This window comes from Neophocaena asiaeorientalis, unplaced genomic scaffold (genome assembly GCF_003031525.2).
Source record: "Neophocaena asiaeorientalis asiaeorientalis breed wild unplaced genomic scaffold, Neophocaena_asiaeorientalis_V1.1 scaffold264, whole genome shotgun sequence".
Classification (NCBI taxonomy): domain Eukaryota; kingdom Metazoa; phylum Chordata; class Mammalia; order Artiodactyla; family Phocoenidae; genus Neophocaena; species Neophocaena asiaeorientalis.
This window is the reverse complement of record NW_020185332.1, coordinates 1,722,598-1,740,911: the sequence shown is the minus strand read 5'-3', so window position 1 is coordinate 1,740,911 and position 18,314 is coordinate 1,722,598. Positions and strand designations below refer to the sequence as shown.

Genomic DNA, 18,314 nt, shown 5'->3' with positions numbered 1-18,314 from the left:
AGACTGGGATTGACATGTATGCACTGATGTGTATAAAATGGATGACTAATAAGAACCTGCTGTATAAAAAAATAAAATAAAATTCAAAAAAAAGTCATCCTTCACCCAAAAAATTGATTAATTAATTAATTAACTAATGAAAATAAATTATAAATAAAAAGTTAGGGAAGGGCTTTCCTGGTGGTGCAGTGGTTGAGAGTCCGCCTGCCGATGCAGGGGATTCGGGTTCGTGCCCCGGTCTAGGAAGATCCTGCGTATGTATATGTATAGCTGATTCACTTTGTTATAAAGCAGAAACGAACACACAATTGTAAAGCAACTATACTCCAATAAAGATGTTAAAAAATTTAAAAGAAAAAAAAGTGAAGTAAATCTAACCAAAATAATCTAAAAGTGAATGAAGTAAATCCAACCAAAATTTAAAAGAAAAAAAAGTGAAGTAAATATAACCAAAATAATCTTTATGGTAAAATTATAAAACTGTATGAAATGACATAAAAGTAGACCTCAATGATGGGAAAGATTCATAATGTTCATGAATATGATATACAATGTTATATGATACATAAATAACATTTTTAAAGTAATAAAATGAATACTTGATGTCTCCCTCCCAGTTTACAAAAAAAGATATTGCCAATACCTTTGAAACCTCTGTGGTCCTTTCCACAATCTTACCCCTCACTCCACACTGCAGGTAACCAGTATCCTGGATTTCATATTAACCATTACTTTGCTATTCTCATGGCCCACCCCCGCCCCAACTATCAGAAAATTATTTTATTTAAAAGATATCATAGTCCCAGTGTACAAATAGATAAAATCATAACGTCTTTAGTAGGCAAGGATGGAGTTAAGATCCCAGGCAGCCAAGCCACCGCTTTGCCCCTTAAAGGTGGCCCCAGAGCAATGGTTGAATACAGTACTAAGATATTTCCCGAGTGTAAAGGGAGATTATTCAGGTTCATTTGCATACCCATAATACACTGCAAATAGTTTAATTGTTTTCAAGTTAATAAAAATTTCTTTCTTACTCAACTTTTCTAAGTATGAAAATATTATTTTCAGAATTCCTTGAATAAATTTATTCCGGCAGTAACTCTGGGGATAAATAGCCACCATCAGTGAACTAGGAGTTGTAGTTACTAGAAAAATGAGTTACGCAGGCTGTTTGGTATACTCTGGTTTCTCTTCATATCGAATAAATCTTTCGCCTTTTACTAAAGATTTCCGTGGAGAGAAACAACTGAGTCTTAACAATAATTTTTTGAGGCCTTGCTTTGGTAAGGCTGCCTAACTGTGGTAAAAACAGAAAAATTAATACTTTTTTGCTTTTAAGAGCAAAATTATTTGCAAGTTTTTGTGTGGCTATATGTGTGGGTGTGTTAAAGTGAAATTAATTTTCTAGATACTTGTGTTCCACAAAGTGTAGTTTTAGGTGTTTGTTTGTAGTTTTTTTCTGTTCTTTAATTTCTGGGGGTGGGGGGTGGTTACAGAGTTAAGTATTTTGCAGATGATATGCAAATAAAAGCTGGATTGGGGCTTTCCTGGTGTTCCAGTGGTAAGACTTCCTGGTCCCCGTACAAAATACTGAGTTTCAATCCAACTGGATCCTGTATGCATACATGCCACAATTAAGATTCCCTAAAAAGCCCACATTCTGCAACTAAAACCCAGTACAGCCCAAATAAATACTAAAGTAAAAGGGAAAATTATCATTTTTAAAAAAAGAAGCTTGATAAAAGAGAAACAGGTGAAATTGATATTAATAACACAGTTTACTTAATCAAATAGGTTTTTCTAAAACGTTGCATGTTCTGTGTCTGGATAATATAAGTAATCATTGAGTGGGACTTCTCTGGTGGTCTAGTGGTAAAAAATCCATTTTCCAGTGTAGGAGCCTGCAGGCTGCCACTTCGAGCCCATGCAACCAAAATAAACAAATAAAACAAAAATAAAAGAATTCCAAATCTTTTCCTTCAACAGAGTGTAGGGAAGACTTACTTCAGTTGTCCCCTGAAAATTCATTATATGGTAGTATAACCAAGCAGGACACTATGGGGTCTTCCCAAGTCAGAGCCCCCCCACACACACACAGTGTCCTCTGCCTGCTTCCTGTTTGTAAAAAAAACTTTAGCCTCCTAGGCCTTCTGGAAGTTCCAAATAATAAACTTAAGCAGAGAAGTGAGAAAATGCAGAAACAAGGGAAAACAGTCAAGCAAAACAAAAAAATTGTTCAGCTATTAAACAAAGTCAAGGACTTTTAGTTCCCCGTCAAGGTCTACAGATAATATTCTGAGCTATATTCTTTGAGCTGTTTTGCAGAGACTGAAATCCCCATCAGAAAAAAGAAGTTAACTGTATGCTGACCACAAGTGCATAGACCCCAGCTGTGTTGGAACTGCCTGAAGATTGATGATGTTGATTCCCTATTAATTCACCACCAACCAATCAGAAGAATGTCCACAGCTGATTACTCACATCACAACCCTCTCCTGCAAAACCATCAGGCCTTAACTACCTGGATTCCTTGCTTGGCGCCCTGCAATGAATGCTGCACTTTCCTTCACCAGAACCGAGTGTCAGGGGAATTACTGGAGGCGTGGGCGAGCAGACCCAAGTTCTATTTGGTCACAGTAGTGAGTGACACTGTTGAAACCCCTTCCATCTACTGATTCATGGAGAAAAGCTTTCTCAGGTTACAGCTATAAAAACGGGGGTGGGGGGAAGAAGCATTGAAACTGAACTCTGTCTTCTCTAGCAATAAGTATTGGGTTGGCCAAAGAGTTCATTCGGCTTTTTCCGTAAGATGTTAAAACCCCGAACTAACTCTTTTACCAACCCAAGACTACGCATCCATCTAATTAAGAAATGCTGTTCCAACACAATGACTTTTTTTTTTTAATTTTTTGTTTTTGTTCTCTGCCAATGTAAGAGGTGGAAAGTATCTCTCGGAAACTTTATTTATTTATTTAAATATTTATTCATTTTGGCTGCTCTGGGTGTTAGTTGCAGCATGTGGGAACTTCGTTGCAGTGTGCGGGATCTTTAGTTGTGGCACACATGAGGGATCTAGTTCTCTGACAAGGGATTGAACCTGGGCCCCCTGCATTGGGAGTGCAGAGTCTTACCCACTGGACCACCAGGGAAGTCCCGACACTTTTATGTTTAATAATTATCAAAGGTTGTAATATATTTATATTGTATTGATCAAGCATGTACTAATAACTAATAACTGTAATAAGTCAATCCAGAAGAAAAACATTAGTGCATACAATTTTAAGTTCAGGGACTTCCCTGATGGTACAGTGGGTAAGAATCCACACTCCCGAAGCAGGGGGCCCGGGTTCGATCACTGGGTGGGGAACTGGATCCTGCATGCATGCCACAATTAAGAGTCTGCATGCCACAACTAAGAGTCCACGTGCCGCAACTAAACATGCCACAACAAAGATCCCACGTGCTGCAACTAAGACCCAGAGCAGCCTAAATAATAAATATTTTTAAAATTTTTTAAGGATTTGAAAGGATGTGAAAAAAGTTTTAAAATTCAATTAATGTACTTATTTTGTCATAGAAGAATATGATTGGGTGATCAATAAAATACTTTCAGGTATAAAAATGTAATTGTATTAAATTCTTGGGGAAATGGAACCGGAAAAAGAAGTTCAAGAATCAAAAGGAATTATGCAAAAACTTAAATAAAAAAAAAATTACAGGGACTTCACTGGTGGTGCAGTGGTTAAGAATCCGCCTGCCAATGCAGGGGACATAGGTTCAAGCCCTGGTCTGGGAAGATCCCACATGTGGCGGAGCAACTAAGCCCGTGTGCCACAACTACTGAGCTTGCACTCTAGAGCCCACGAGCCACAATTACTGAAGCCCGAGTGCTTAGCGCCTGTGCTCCGAAACAAGAGAAGCCACCGCAATGAGAAGCCCGCACACCACAACGAAGAGTAGCCCCCGCTCACTGTAACTAGAGAAAGCCCGTGTGCAGCAACGAAGACCCAACGCAGCCAATAAATTAATTCATTCATTTATTAAAAAATAATTACAAACGGTAGGTATCAAATTTCTTGGGTATTTATCTTCCACTGGTTACAATTTAAAGTGATGTAACGGGCAGAATAGGAATAAAGACACAGATGTAGAGAATGGACTTGAAGACACAGGGAGGGAGAAGGTTAAGCTGGGATGAAGTGAGAGAGTAGCATTGACATATATACATTACCAAAAGTAAAACAGCTAGTGGGAAGCAGCCGCATAGCACAGGGAGATCAGCTCGGTGCTTTGTGTCCACCTAGAGGCGTGGGATAGGGTGGGTGGGAGGGAGACGCAAGAGGGAGGAGATATGGGGATATATGTATATGTATAGCTGATTCACTTTGTTATACAGCAGAAACTAATACAACATTGTAAAGCAATTATGTTCCAATAATGATGTAAAAAAAAAATTAAGTGATGTAACAATTTAGAGTATCAATATTTACAATGTACAATATTCATCTTTTGCATCTATTTAAACATATCATGTTGTAAGTTATCTTATGAAAACTGTACATATGATCTTTAAAATGTGCAAGAGAAACATAGTTTCAAAATTCTTTCAGTGAGGCCTGAGAGAAAACGTTGGAATCCCTTTCCTTAAGAGGTGGGCCTTGTGGCAGGAATTGAACACTAAAAGGGAAGCAGCACCTCCTTGTGGCAAATAGACGTTGCAGCAGAAATGAGCAAGGGACAAGAGCTGAGACCTAGAGGCTCAGTTCACCTTCCACAGAAGCGTGCTTCTCCACTGCAGAATCTGAAAGGGTTAGGTGTCGTTCCAACTCTCAGACCTGCCACTTGTAGCTGTGGCCTCTGGAATCGAGCCACAACAAATAGGAACCAGAGAACAATCCACAAGAACAGGCAAGGCTAGGGACTTCCCTGGCGGCACAGTGGTTAAGAATCTGCCTGCCAATGCAGGGGACACAGGTTTGAGCCCTGGTCCGCGAAGATCCCACATGCCGCAGAGCAACTAAGCCCATGCACCACAAGTGCTGAGCCTGTTCTCTAGAGCCTGCAAGCCACAACTACTGTGCCCGCGTGCCACGACTACTGAAGCGCATGTGCCTAGAGCCCGTGCTCTGCAACAAGAGAAGCCACCGCAATGAGAAGCCCATGCACCACAAGAGAGTAGCCCCAACTCGTCGCAACTAGAGAAAGCCAGGGTGCAGCAATAAAGACCCAACGCAGCCAAAAATAAATAAAAATTTAATTAATAAATAAATAAAAGTAAGGAGTCTTATTAATTGAATATCCACTGTGAAAAGTAGTTCTTTCCTTTACTTAAAAAAGGAAAAAAGTTAACCTTCCTTGTGGTCCTCTAACCAGTGAAAGCTGCCCAGGACCTTCTAGAATGGAGGAGACCAAAGGTCCCCTACAATCTAGGAGCAGGGAAACACTCTTCAGAGAGTTGCTCCTTTCCTGTCCCCTCAGTGCCGTAGCCCCAGGCCAAGCCCTGTGAGGTAAATAGCTATCATTGTAGTGCTGGACCTCTGCATCTCCATGGGTCTTTAACTCCCCATTACTCTGTGAAATACAGCAAGAATGCAAAAGAGTATCAAAACACATGTAGGCGTGAATGAATCTCACAAACATTATGCTAAGTGAAAGAAGCCAGTCACAAAAAGCCACAGGTTTTATGCTTCCATTTATATGAAATGTCCAGAGTAGGTGCAGACAGAAAGTAGGTTAGTGTTTGGTAGAGGCTGGGGGATGGGGAAGATGGGGAATAACTGCTAATGGGTACAGTTTCTTTTTGGGTTGATGAAGATGTTCTAAAACTGCACTGTGGGGACTTCCCTGGTGGTCCAGTGGTTAAGACTCTGAGCTTCCACTGAAGGAGGGGCAGGTTCCATCCCTGTTGGGGGAACTAAGATCCCACATGCCCCGCGGGGAAGGCCAAAAAAACCTAAAAAAAAAACTATAAAAACCCCACTAGACTGTGATGATCACACAATTCTGTGAATATGCTAAAAACCATTGAATTGTACACATTAAATTGGTGAACTTTATGGTAAGTGGATTATATCCCCCCCAAAAGCTGTTTTTAAAATGTATTAGACAAATTTAAATCAAATATATGTCAAATGTGATCGACTTGTTAGCAAAAGAACCAGCAAAAAGAAATGCAAACAAACATGACAGCTCAGAGAAGGTGTCAAAGTTGGGAAGTGGAACACTGACACAAGATGCCAGAAAAAAACAAAAGGAGCTTCAGTTTCCTTTCCCAAGATGGTTCAGTTACTACAATAGTTAAGAAGGAGTCTGTGTAGGCCGGGCGACCGAGCAGCTGAGCACCGCTGAGGAGAGTACAGCTCATTTTAAAAACACAGGGTGAGACTCGAGGTCTGAAACTGAAATACAAGATTTCATTGCCATAAGTAGCATCAGATGAGGAGGCAGGAAACCTGAAACCGAGCGGAGGGCGCAATCTCCATTTTTTTTTTTTTTTTTGCCGCTTAGCTTAAGGGATCTTATCTCCCCCACCAGGGATGGAACCCCACCCAGGAAGTGAAAGCTCCGAGTCCTAACCACTGGACCGCCAGGGAATTCCGCAAGCTGCAATTTTAAAGAGGACACCGCTACGAATTTTTCACAAACGGCATAATATTCTAGAGTGTACATCCCAGACGTGCACGGTGCAAAACAGACAAAACACCTGTGCGCCCACCACTCACTTTAAGAAAAAGGAAATTGTCAAATTTTAAAACTCCCGAACGCCCTCACTCCACCAAAGGGAGAAAACCACGGTCCTGAATTTTGTGCCGATTACTTACTTGCAATTTTTTTCTTTTCCAATTTAACTGCAAAGTCTTTAACAGAAATCAAACTCAGACGTACAAATGTACAAAACATAAAACCTGGGTCTCTGATCAGTCCGGCGTGTGGCTGCCAGCCTGCCAATCCTCCGCTTCGCCGCCTAGTGGTGACGCAGGGGCACTATGTGAATACTAATATCTTTCCCGAACGGAAAGGACGCAGGCTTGCCTTATTTGCATACCCACAGTGCACTGCACGTAGTACAAGTTTAAAATGGCAAAATTTTAAATTATCGTCTACTTATATTTTCTAAAATTAGACCCTTTATTTACAGACTAGTCTAGAAATTTTTGTTCAGGCACTGGATCTTGGTGTTAACTAGCCACTATCAGTGTTCTAGGAGTTTCTCTTACCCCAGGTGTGAGTAACAAAAACGTTTGTTATACTCTGGTTTCTCTTCAGATCGTATAAATCTTTCGCCTTTTACTAAAGATTTCCGTGGAGAGGAACAACTCTGAGTTTTAAACTAATTTTTTGAGGCCTTGCTTCGGCAAGGCTGCTCTAAGCTGTTACAAAAATAGACTCATTGGAAAGGAAGCTCTACTAACCCGTATTTCCGTTTTTTTATTTTGTGTGAGAGGTTTTTTTCACTGACAGTAATGTTTCATATAAAAGATTGTTATCAAACGATCAGTGTAATTTCGATTGCACTCTGATCATTGTAGATTTAGAATGCTTTTATTCTGCGTTTTACGTTTTCTGAAACTGTCGTTGTTCCGAAAAAAATTTGAACTTAAATGCGGAAGTTCCGGGTTTTTACATTACGGGTTGAAAGCGGTTATAGCACTGAGGCACCTACTGGTTTTTTTCTGATGATGTTGTTAAGTGGTGTCAGGTGTTCGTAGACACACTTTCCATTTCTTTAGAGGTGGATTTAAGAGAGAAAAGCATGTTTTGTTTAATCCAATAAATCTATTTACCGTTGACATACGTAATCAACGAGAAAAAAATGGGAAGCAGTTTTTTTTTTTAATTGGCGTATAATCGCTCTACAATAGTGTGCTTGTTTCTGCTTTATAACAAAGTGAATCAGTTATACGTATACATATGTCCCCATATCTCCTCTCTTGCGTCTCCCTCCCTCTCACTCTCCCTATCCCACTTCCCCAGGCGCTCACAAAGCACAGAGCTGATCTGCCGGGAAGCAGTTTCTTGGTTGTTTTACGAGGACTCTGGAATGCGTTGCGTGTGTTATGCTCAGTACACTTAAATTACGACTAGTCACCTTCTTAAGAGCGCAAGAGTTATTTGTGGCTGGTGGTAGTACGGGACAGCTCAGCTCTGTGGAATTACAGTGTATTTACAAGACACAGTCCGTAGATCTTGTTTTTCCTTCATAGATTTAGAATTGCTTAGTTTGTTTTACTTCTTCCAAGTTTTGGTTATTAGAAGAATGTTATCTCTGGGACTTAAACTGGTGGTCCAGTGAAATCTGCCTTGCAATGCAACGGAAACAGGTTTGATCGGTGGAGACGGAAGTAAGATCCTATATGCCGTCTGCAACAACGAAAGATCCCGCACTCTTAAACGAAGATTCTGCTTGTCACGACGGAGACTCGACGGACGCAGTCAAAAGAAGTTTTAAAAAGGGAATGTTTAGAAGCATAAAGACTGCTTTAAAAATAATAATAATGTTACTCCTGGTGCGTTCCTAGACTGTGGAAAGGAGTTGCACGTTCTCAGGGCAGGCAGGTGTAATAATTTTTCCCCATAGTGTTTACACTTCCTCCAATGGTCTATGCATATTCTCATTGCCTCTCGGCCGTACTGGCCGTTGGTATGCTCAGACTTTAAGTTTTGTTCATCTGGTAATCATGAAATTGTTTTACAGTAGTGTTCTTCTTTTTTTTATTAATTTATATATTTTTGGCTGCGTTGGGTCTGCGTTGCTGCGCGCGGGCTTTCTCTAGTTGCAGCGAGTGAGGGCTACTCTTCGTTGCGGTGTGCTTCCTTGTCCTTGCGGTGGCTTCTCTTGTGGCGGACCACGGGCTCCAGGTGCGCGAGCTTTAGTAGTTTGTGCCACGTGGGCTCAGTAGTTGTAGCTTGCGGGCTCTAGACCACAGGCTCAGTAGTTGTGGCGCACGGGTCTAATTGCTCCCTGGCAGGTAGGATCTTCCCGGACCAGGGCTGGAACCCATGCCCCCTACAGTAGCAAGAGGATTCTTAACCACTATGCCACCAAGGAAGCCTCCTGTCCATTTTTCTTATAGTGTCTCCTGGTGAGCTGGTCTAAATTTTAATGTCAGATTGATCTCTTTAAAAAAATTTTATTGTGATTTGTGCTTTTTCAGTGTGTTTTATTTAATAAATAATTATCTCAAATTATTAAAGCAATTCTATATCTCTTAAAGTTATGTCTTTCATATTTAAGTCCTTGATTCACCAGGAACTGAATTTTTGTATAGAATGTGAAGTGTGGATCATTTTTATCTCCCCCCGAAAATGATAGCAATTGCCCGGCACTATTGATTTGTTTTTTTAAAGGTTATTTTCATATCAGAGTAATGGTTTTTATTTTTTTTTAATATTTATTTATTTATTTGGCTGCTTTAAGTCTTAGTTGCAGCACGCGAGCTCTCTAGTTGTGCGTGCTCTCTAGTTGTGGCGCACGAGCTCCAGAGCACATGGGCTGAGTAGTTGCGCCTGGGCTTAGTTGTCCCACGGCACCAGCACCACTTTTTTTTTTTTTCTTTTTGGTGTTGTCACTGAATGTTTATTGAATGAATCACTATAGTACCATCCACCAGCACTATTTTATTGATTGATGTCTTTTTCCCCACTGATCTGCAGTGACAGCTCTGACATACATCAGCTTTCCTTACATGCATGGGAATGTTTCTACACTATTTTTTTTTTTCACATCACTCTATTGAGGTCTGATTGACATACAAAGAGCTGCATATGTTTAATGTGTGCAACTTGAGTTTGGAGTTAAGTACAGACCCATGAAAATGTTACCACAATCAATGCCATAAACATTCTGGGCTCTCTATTCTATTCCATGGGTCTAATTTATCTATCCCTGAGCTAACATCACATATCCTAATTCCTGTGGGTTTATAACAATACTTGAAACTGGTAGGCATAATCCCCCTCTTTGGTTTTCTTTCCAGAACTAACTTGGCTATCCTTTGTCCTTCCAAAAATGTTTAGAATTGCCTTGTTGATTTTCATGAAAATCCCTATTGGATCTGAATTTAATACATAAATTATTGAGGGAGAATTGAAGTTTCATCTTACTCATGGACATGATTTGTCTATGTTTAGGTCTTCTTTATTATTTTTCAATTAAGTGTTACATTTTTCTATTAAAGATGTATCTTTTGTTAATTTTTAAAATTGCATGTCCTAATTGTGCATTCACGTTTTATACAAATGCAACTGACTCTTCTATAGGATCTTATATCTGGCAACCTCACTTGACTCTCTCATTAACTCTAATAATTGTGTGTAGATTATTTTGAATTTTCTACCTACACAATTTTTTTTTTGGCCATACCATGCAGCATGCAAAATCTTAGTTCCCCTACCAGGGATCGAACCCAGGCCCTTAGCAGTGAGAGCTCAGAGTCCTGATTCACTGGAATTCACTGGATTGTCAGGGAATTCCCTCTACACATTTTTTTTAACATCTTTATTGGAGTATAACTGCTTTACAGTGTTGTGTTTCTGCTGTATAACAAAGTGAATCACCTATATGCATACGTCTATCCCCATATACCCTCGCTCTTGCATCTCCTTCCCACCCTCCTTATCCCACCCCACTAGGTGGTCGCAAAACACCTAGCTGATCTCTCTGTGCCATGCAGCTGCTGCCCACTAGCTATCTATTTTACATTTGGTAGTGTATATATGTCAATGCTACTCTCTCACTTCGTCCCAGCTTACCCTTTCCCTCCCCTTGTCCTCAAGTCCATTCTCTACGTCTGTGTCTTTATTCATGTCCTGCCCCTAGGTTCATAAGAACCTTTTTTTTTTTTTTAGATTCCATATATATGTGTTAGCATACGGTATTTGTTCTTCTCTTTCTGACTTACTTCACTCTGTATGACAGACTCTAGGTCCATCCACCTCACTACAAATAACTCAATTTCATTTCCTTTTATGGCTGAGTAACATTCCATTGTATACATGTGCCACATCTTCTTTAACCATTCGTCTGTTGATGGACATTTAGATTGCTTCCATGTCCTGGCTATTGTAAATAGTGCTGCAATGAACATTGTGGTACATGACTCTTTTTGAATTATGGTTTTCTCAGGGTATATGCCCAGTAGTGGGATTGCTGGGTCATATGGTAGTTCTATTTTCAGTTTCTTAAGGAACTTCCATACTGTTCTCCATAGTGGCTGTATCAATTTACATTCCCACCAACAGTATGAGAGGGTTCCCTTTTCTCCACACCCTCTTCAGCATTTATTGTTTGTAGATTTTTTGATGATGGCCATTCTGACCGGTGTGAGGTGATACCTCATTGTAGTTTTGATTTGCATTTCTCTAATTAGTTATGTTGAACATCTTTTCATGTGTTTGTTGGCAATCCGTATATATTCTTTGGAGAAATGTCTATTTAGGTCTTCTGCCCATTTTTGGATTGGGTTGTTTGTTTTTTTGATATTAAGCTGCATAAGCTGCTTGTATATTTTGGAGATTAATCCTTTGTCAGTTGCTTCGTTTGCAAATATGTTCTCTCATTCTGAGGGTTGTCTTTTCATCTTGTTTATGGTTTCCTTTGCTGTGCAAAGGAAAGTTTCCTTTGCTGTGCAAAGGAAAGTTTCATTAGGTCCCATTTGTTTATTTTTGTTTTTATTTCCATGTCTCTAGGAGGTGGGTCACAAAGGATCTTGCTGTGATTTATGTCATAGAGGGTTCTGCCTATGTTTTCCTCTAAGAGTTTTATAGGGTCTGGCCTTACATTTAGGTCTTTAATCCATTTTGAGTTTATTTTTGTGTATGGTGTTAGGAAGTGTTCGTTTTTGTTTTTTTAAAACAGGATTTATTTATTTATTAAATCTTATTTATTTATTTTGGGGTGCATTAGGTCTTCGTTTCTGTGCGCAGGCTTTCTCTAGTTGCGGAGAACGGGGGCTACTCTTCGTTGCAGTGCGCGGGCTACTCATTGCAGTGGCTTCTCTTGTTGTGGAGCATGGGCTGTAGGTGCATGGACTTCAATAGTTGCAGCACGCAGGTTCAGTACTTGTGGCTCACGAGCTCTAGAGCACAGGTTCAGTAGTTGTAGTGCACGGGCTTAGTTGCTCCACGGCATGTGGGATCTTCCTGACCAGGGCTCAAACCTGTGTCCCCTGCATTGGCAGGAGGATTCCTAACCACTGTGCCACCAGGGAATTCCCAGAAGTGTTCTAATTTCATTCTTTTACATGTAGCTGTCCAGTTTTCCCAGCACCACTTATTGAAGAGGCTGTCTTTTCTTCACTGTATACTCTTGCCTCCTTTATCAAAGATAAGGTGACCATATGTGCATGGGTTTATCTCTGGACTTTCTATACTGTTCCATTGATCTATATTTCTGTTTTTGTGCCACTACCATACTGTCTTGATTACTGTAGTTTTAGTATAGTCTGAAGTCTGGGAGCCAGATTCCTCCAGGTCCATTTTTCTTTCTCAAGATTGTTTTGGCTATTTGGGGTCTTTTGTGTTTCCATAAAAATTGTGCAATTTTTTGTTCTAGTTCTGTGAAAAATGCCATTGGTAGTTTGATAGGGATTGCACTGAATCTGTAGAGTGCTTTGGGTAGTATAGTCATTTTCACAATGTTGATTCTTCCAATCCAAGAACATAGTATATCTCTCCATCTGTTTGTATCATCTTTAATTTCTTTCATCAGTGTCTTATAATTTTCTTCATACAGGTCTTTTGTCTCCTTAGGTAGGTTTATTCCTAGGTATTTCATTCTTTTTGTTGCAATGGTAAATGGGAGTGTTTCCTTAATTTCTCTTTCAGATTTTTTCATCATTAGTATATAGGAATGCAAGAGATTTCTGTGCATTAATTTTGTAACCTGCTACTCTACCAAATTCAATGGTAAATGGGAATGTTTCCTTAATTTCTCTTTCAGATTTTTTCATCATTAGTATATAGGAATGCAAGAGATTTCTGTGCATTAATTTTGTAACCTGCTACTCTACCAAATTCATTGATTAGATCTCGTAGTTTTCTGGTAGCATCTTAGGATTCTCTATGTATAGTATCATGTCATCTGCAAAAAGTGACAGTTTTACTTCTTCTTTTCCGATTTGGATTCCTTTTATTTCTTTTTCTTCTCTAATTGTTGTGGCTAAAACTTCCAAAACTATGTTGAATAACAGTGGTGAGAGTGGACATCCTTGTCTTGTTCCTGATCTTAGAGGAAATGCTTTCAGTTTTTCACCATTAAGAATGATGTTTGCTGTGGGTTTGTCATATATGGCCTTTCATATGTTTAGGTAGGTTCTCTCTATGCCTACTTTCTGGAGAGTTTTTATCATAAATGGGTGTTGAATTTTGTTGAAAGCTTTTTCTGCACCTATTGAGATGATCATATGGTTTTTCTCCTTCAATTTGTTAATATGGTGTATCACATTGATTGACTTGTGTATATTGAAGAATCCTTGCATTCCTGGGATAAATCCCACTTGATCATGGTGTATGATCCTTTATTGTGCTGTTGGATTCTGTTTGCTACTATTTTCTTGAGGGTTTTTGCATCTATGTTCATCAGTGATATTGGCCTGTAGTTTTCTTTCTTTGTGACATCTTTGTCCGGTTTTGGTATCAGGGTGATGGTGGACTCGTAGAATGAGTTTGGGAGTGTTCTTCCCTGTGCTATATTTTGGAAGAGTTTGAGAAGGATAAGTGTTAGCTCTTCTCTAAATGTTTGATAGAATTTGCCTGTGAAGCTGTCTGTTCCTGGGCTTTTCTTTGTTGGAAGATTTTTATCACAGTTTCAACTTCAGTATTTGTAATTTGTCTGTTTATATTTTCTATTTCTTCCTGATTCAGTCTTGGAAGGTTGTGCTTTTCTGGTAATTTGTCCATTTCTTCCAGGTTGTCCATTTTATTGGCATAGAGTTGCTTGTAGTAATCTCTCATGATCTTTTGTATTTCTGCAGTGTCAGTTGTTACTTCTCCTTTTTTTTTTTTTGAAGAAACAAAAAAAGGAGCAGTACAATATCAAAGAATAAAAAACAAAATAAAATTCGACGATAAAAAATATATTAGGAAAAATAAAACTATAATTGAAACAACTGCAACAAGGTAAAATAAAACCACAGCAGAAAGAAGAAAAAAGGGGTGGGGGGTGCAGGGCAGGGGCAACAAGCCAAAAGGAGAGATCACTCACAAAGTATAAAGAATAAAATAAAATTAGAAAAATAAAACTCAGGGCCTTTGCTTAGGACCTGTGCAGAAGGGGAGAGGCAGCACGTGGAAAGGAGGGCCTCTGGAGTATGGGGTTCCGGAGTTTGGCAGTAGGGCCCTGAGTGAGGGTGTGTGGGTGGGGTTCAGGCCCAGCGCAGTTGGAGGGAGGAGGTCTCCGAGTGTAGAGGTGGGGCCCTGGGAGGGGGTGTAGGGGCGGGGCTTGGGCTCTGTGCAGGAGGAGGGAGGCTCCTAGGGCAGAGGATTAGGCCCGGGAGCGCATGGTGCCTAAGTGGACAGGGAAAGCCCTGGCCGCATTCCCTTCCGGTCCTTTGCACCCCTCTCCCATCGTCTCCCCCAGGGTCTCCACCTTCGCCGCTGGACCCCTAACCGTAGGTGGGTCCCGCTGGGTGTAGGAATTCCTTCCCTCCCCCAGCTGCCCTCAGGGGTGCCGGTCCCGAAGGTCCGGCCTTTACTTTTGTTCCCCCTTCCCTCCCTCCTAATCCCTCAGGACCCGCGCGGCTGGACAGGCCTCGGTGGGCAGAGGATCAGGCCCTGGATATCAGCAGGCTCCTGGGGGCCCAAGTGGACAGGGGAAACATGGCCACACTCCCTTTTGATTCTCTGCCCTCTCAATCCCTTCCCCTCCCCCAGCCACCCCTCAGAGGTGCCAGTCCCGTCCCACCTCCACTTCTCCCTCTTCACTCCCCCACCATGCCCCACATCCTATCCAGTCACTGGGGGTTCCTCCCATCCCCTTAGGTATCCGTGGTCTCCCACTGGTGCCTGGAGGTGCCCTAGTTGTAAGGAGACATGAATTCTGTGTCCTCCTAATAAGCCATCTTGACTCTGCCCCTACACATTTTTTTTAAAACTTCTTTTCTGATATTTTTTAATATTATTGAGCAGTTAGCATATACGATGTTGATCTTGTATAATGTGAAGTGGAAATCATAGAGATCCTCTTTATCTTATGCCTGATTTTAAAAGAAATGCTGTTCCATTGAGTAGGTTGTTTCTTGTATTAGACACGTTGTATCAGATGTTTTCTTATACTCTCTGTTTAAAGTTTTTGCTGTATCTATTAGGATGATCATATGCTTTTTCTTTTAAATTGTTAATGTGGTGAATGCCATTTATTTCCAAATGTTGAGCCAATCTTGCATTTCTAGGATAAACTTGTCTTAGCTCAGGCCACTATGACAAAATACTGTAAAGTGGGTGACAAACAACAGAAATTTATTTCTTACAGTTCTGAAGGCTGTAAGTCTGAGATCAGGGTGCCAGCATGGTTCCAGTTCTGGTAAAGGCCCTCCTCCAGGTTGCAGACAGCTGACTTCTTGTATCCTCACAGGGCAGAAAAGAGAACTAGCTAGCACCGTGGCTTCCTCTTATAAGGGCACTAATTCCATCCATGAGGGCTCCACCCTCATGGCCTAATTACTCCCAGAGGCCCCATCTCCTAGATCATCACACTGGTATTAGGGTTTCAACATATGAATCTTGTGAGAGGGGACACAAACATTCAGACCATTGGAAAGCCCAACTTGGTCATATTATTACTTTTTTTTTTAAATTAAGATATAGTTGATTTACAATATTATATTAGTTTCAGGTATACATAGCTATTCAACATTTTTATAGATTATACTCTATTTAAAGTTATTATAAAATATTGGCTATATTCCCTATGCTGTACAATACATCCTTGTTGCTTATTTATTTTATACATAGTAGTTTGTACCTCTTAATCCCCTACCCCTATCTTGCCCCACCCCTTCCTTCTCCCTACTGGTTACCACTAGTTTGTTCTCTATGTCTGTGGGTCTGTTTTGTTATGTTCATTTGTTTATTTTTTAGATTCCACATATAAGTGATAGCATACAGTATTTGTCTCTCTCTGTCTGACTGACTCATTTCACTTAGCATAATACCCTCCAGGTCCATCCATGTTGTTGCAAATGGTAAAATGTCATTCTAGACCTGACACTTTGCTAGTGATTCCTGTCTTTATTAGTTATAGATATTTAACTTTTCTATATCTTCTTGAGTCAGTTTTTCTAAGAGAGATACATAGATAATACCTTTTCTGCAGTTTTAAGATTTATTGGCACACAGTTGTTCATAATCTATTATTTAGATTTCTGCCGTCTCTTCAGTTATGTCCCTTTTTCTCATTCCCATATTATTTATTTATTTATGCCTTCTCTTTTTCTTGATCTGATAAATCTTGTCAGAAGTTGTCAATTTTGGGGCTTCCCTGGTGGCACAGTGGTTAAGAATCCGCCTGCCAATGCAAGGGACACGGGTTCAAGCCCTGGTCTGGGAAGATCCCACATGCCGCGGAGCAACTAAGCCAGTGCGCCACAACTACTGAGCCTGCACGCCTAGAGCCCATGCTCTGCAACAAGAGAAGCCACCACAATGAGAAGCCTGTGCACTGCAACGAAGAGTAGCCCCTGCTTGCTGCAAATACAGAAAGCCTGTGCGCAGCAACGAAGACCCAACTCAGCCAAAAATTAAATTAAATTAAAAATTTAGAAAAACAATTGTCAACTTTATTAGTTTTCTTTTCCAAATAACTAAATTTGGAGTTTGACATCTCTCTCCAGTGTATCTTTTTCTTCCTCACTAATTTCTGTTTATATTTTCAGTATACTTTTCTGTTTACTTTCTCTGATATTCTTCTATTGCTTCAAGAGGAATGTTCACGGCACTCAACAAACTGATTTTAATACTCTCGGAAAAGGAAAAGACCTAGACACTCCCTTTCTGAATCCTTATCGCAGTGATATAAGTCACCACACCTGGTTTCAGGCGTTCTGCTGGATGTCACCCTGTGGCTTGGCTTTCCTCCCAGCCTAGAAGCTTCACCCAACAGCCTCACTCTCATCCTTCCTGTAGTCCCTGGTCGGGACCATGGAAACAGTAGGTCCCAGGAAATGTAAAAGGAAGCAGCAGGAGAAAGACAGTCTCTCATTAAATGATCTCCACAGGAGGCAGTCCTCTCTGTGAGAAAATGGAGGTAAGTACCTCCCTGCCTGCCTCACAGGGTGTGGTGAGAAGCAAATGAGAAGATGGATACAAAAGAGAGATGCTTAAAAGTGATATGCAAAATAAAACATTGCTCTCATCTTCCAAAACTAGGCAGTAACTCAGAGGCTTCCTGCGGATCCCCTCCCGATGTGTTCAGTAACAGGCATGACCTACCTGATCCAGAAAGAGGCAAATAAAACCAGTCGGACACACACACACACACATACACACACACCATTTGCTCCAAACTCTGGAGGCTTGAGAGCCTTTGGTGCCTTCCACACCGAAGCCCCACTGTCCAGCCAGTCCCTGCAGCCAGAACTGCTCTAGCCACACCACATCACCGTGCAAACAGCACCTCATGGACGCTAAGGACAGCGGTGGGCTCACCCCACAGGCCTGCAAGCCCTGTACTTGCCCAGCCTCAAGACTGAACCAAGAGCCCGGAGTCAGCGACAGAGACATCAGTGGTTTAATGGATGGGGGAGCTTACCTGGCTGAAGTAAGATCCTGGAGGGACACCTCACCAGCAGTCTTTACTCCTGGGTAAAGAGGGAGGTTAGTTACAGAGGGAATTGACATCAGGTTGGCTCATTGGTTGCCAGGGAAACCAGCAGAGGCACATGCCCCTCACAGCCCCTTTCATAAGCTATCTTGTTCTAAAGATTAGAACAATCACCAGCTGAGGCCGGGGGCAAGTATGTAGGCATTTAACTGATTAGGCTCTACCATTAAGAGGGAAGGTCAGTCAGGTGAGTTGGGTGTAGGTGAGGCAGGGACTGATCGAGCAGGGGATGTCCAGAGAGCAAGAGAACAGCCGTCTTGAGTGGCCTGATCATACAGATGGGGACCTCCACTCAGTGATGGCGCCTTGCTTTGGGTGTCTTCAGGGCATGAAGGGATCCCCTCCTTGTTTTCAGCCTGCCACATAGCTGAGAGGGCAGCCCCAAGCACACACCTCTCTGTTTCCTCAGAGCCCGAATCAGCAAGTGCCAACTGCCCCTCCCTTCAGAGCCCGCCCCTCAAGACCCCTTTCCCATCCTGGCTTTCTTTTTTTTTTT

General features: G+C 41.1%; 1 protein-coding gene and 2 non-coding genes across 8 annotated transcripts in view; 2 read left to right on the top strand and 1 right to left on the bottom strand.

The window, feature by feature from the left end:
* The window catches only part of PARP16 (poly(ADP-ribose) polymerase family member 16), a 47,439-nt gene extending 40,483 nt beyond the window's left edge, over positions 1 to 6,956 (bottom strand). For all 6 annotated transcript variants that reach the window (XM_024735128.1, XM_024735126.1, XM_024735123.1 and 3 more), the window contains exon 1: positions 6,822 to 6,956. The gene's annotated coding sequence lies outside the window, so the exon portion shown is untranslated. The remainder of the gene's footprint in view (positions 1 to 6,821) is intronic.
* Positions 1,177 to 1,291, top strand: LOC112393191 (U5 spliceosomal RNA). Its single transcript, XR_003001857.1, has one exon. It is a non-coding gene; the product is annotated as a U5 spliceosomal RNA (small nuclear RNA).
* Positions 6,957 to 7,246: 290 nt separating the features above from the next.
* LOC112393183 (U5 spliceosomal RNA) lies at positions 7,247 to 7,362 on the top strand. Its single transcript, XR_003001850.1, has one exon. It is a non-coding gene; the product is annotated as a U5 spliceosomal RNA (small nuclear RNA).
* Positions 7,363 to 18,314: the final 10,952 nt, after the last annotated feature.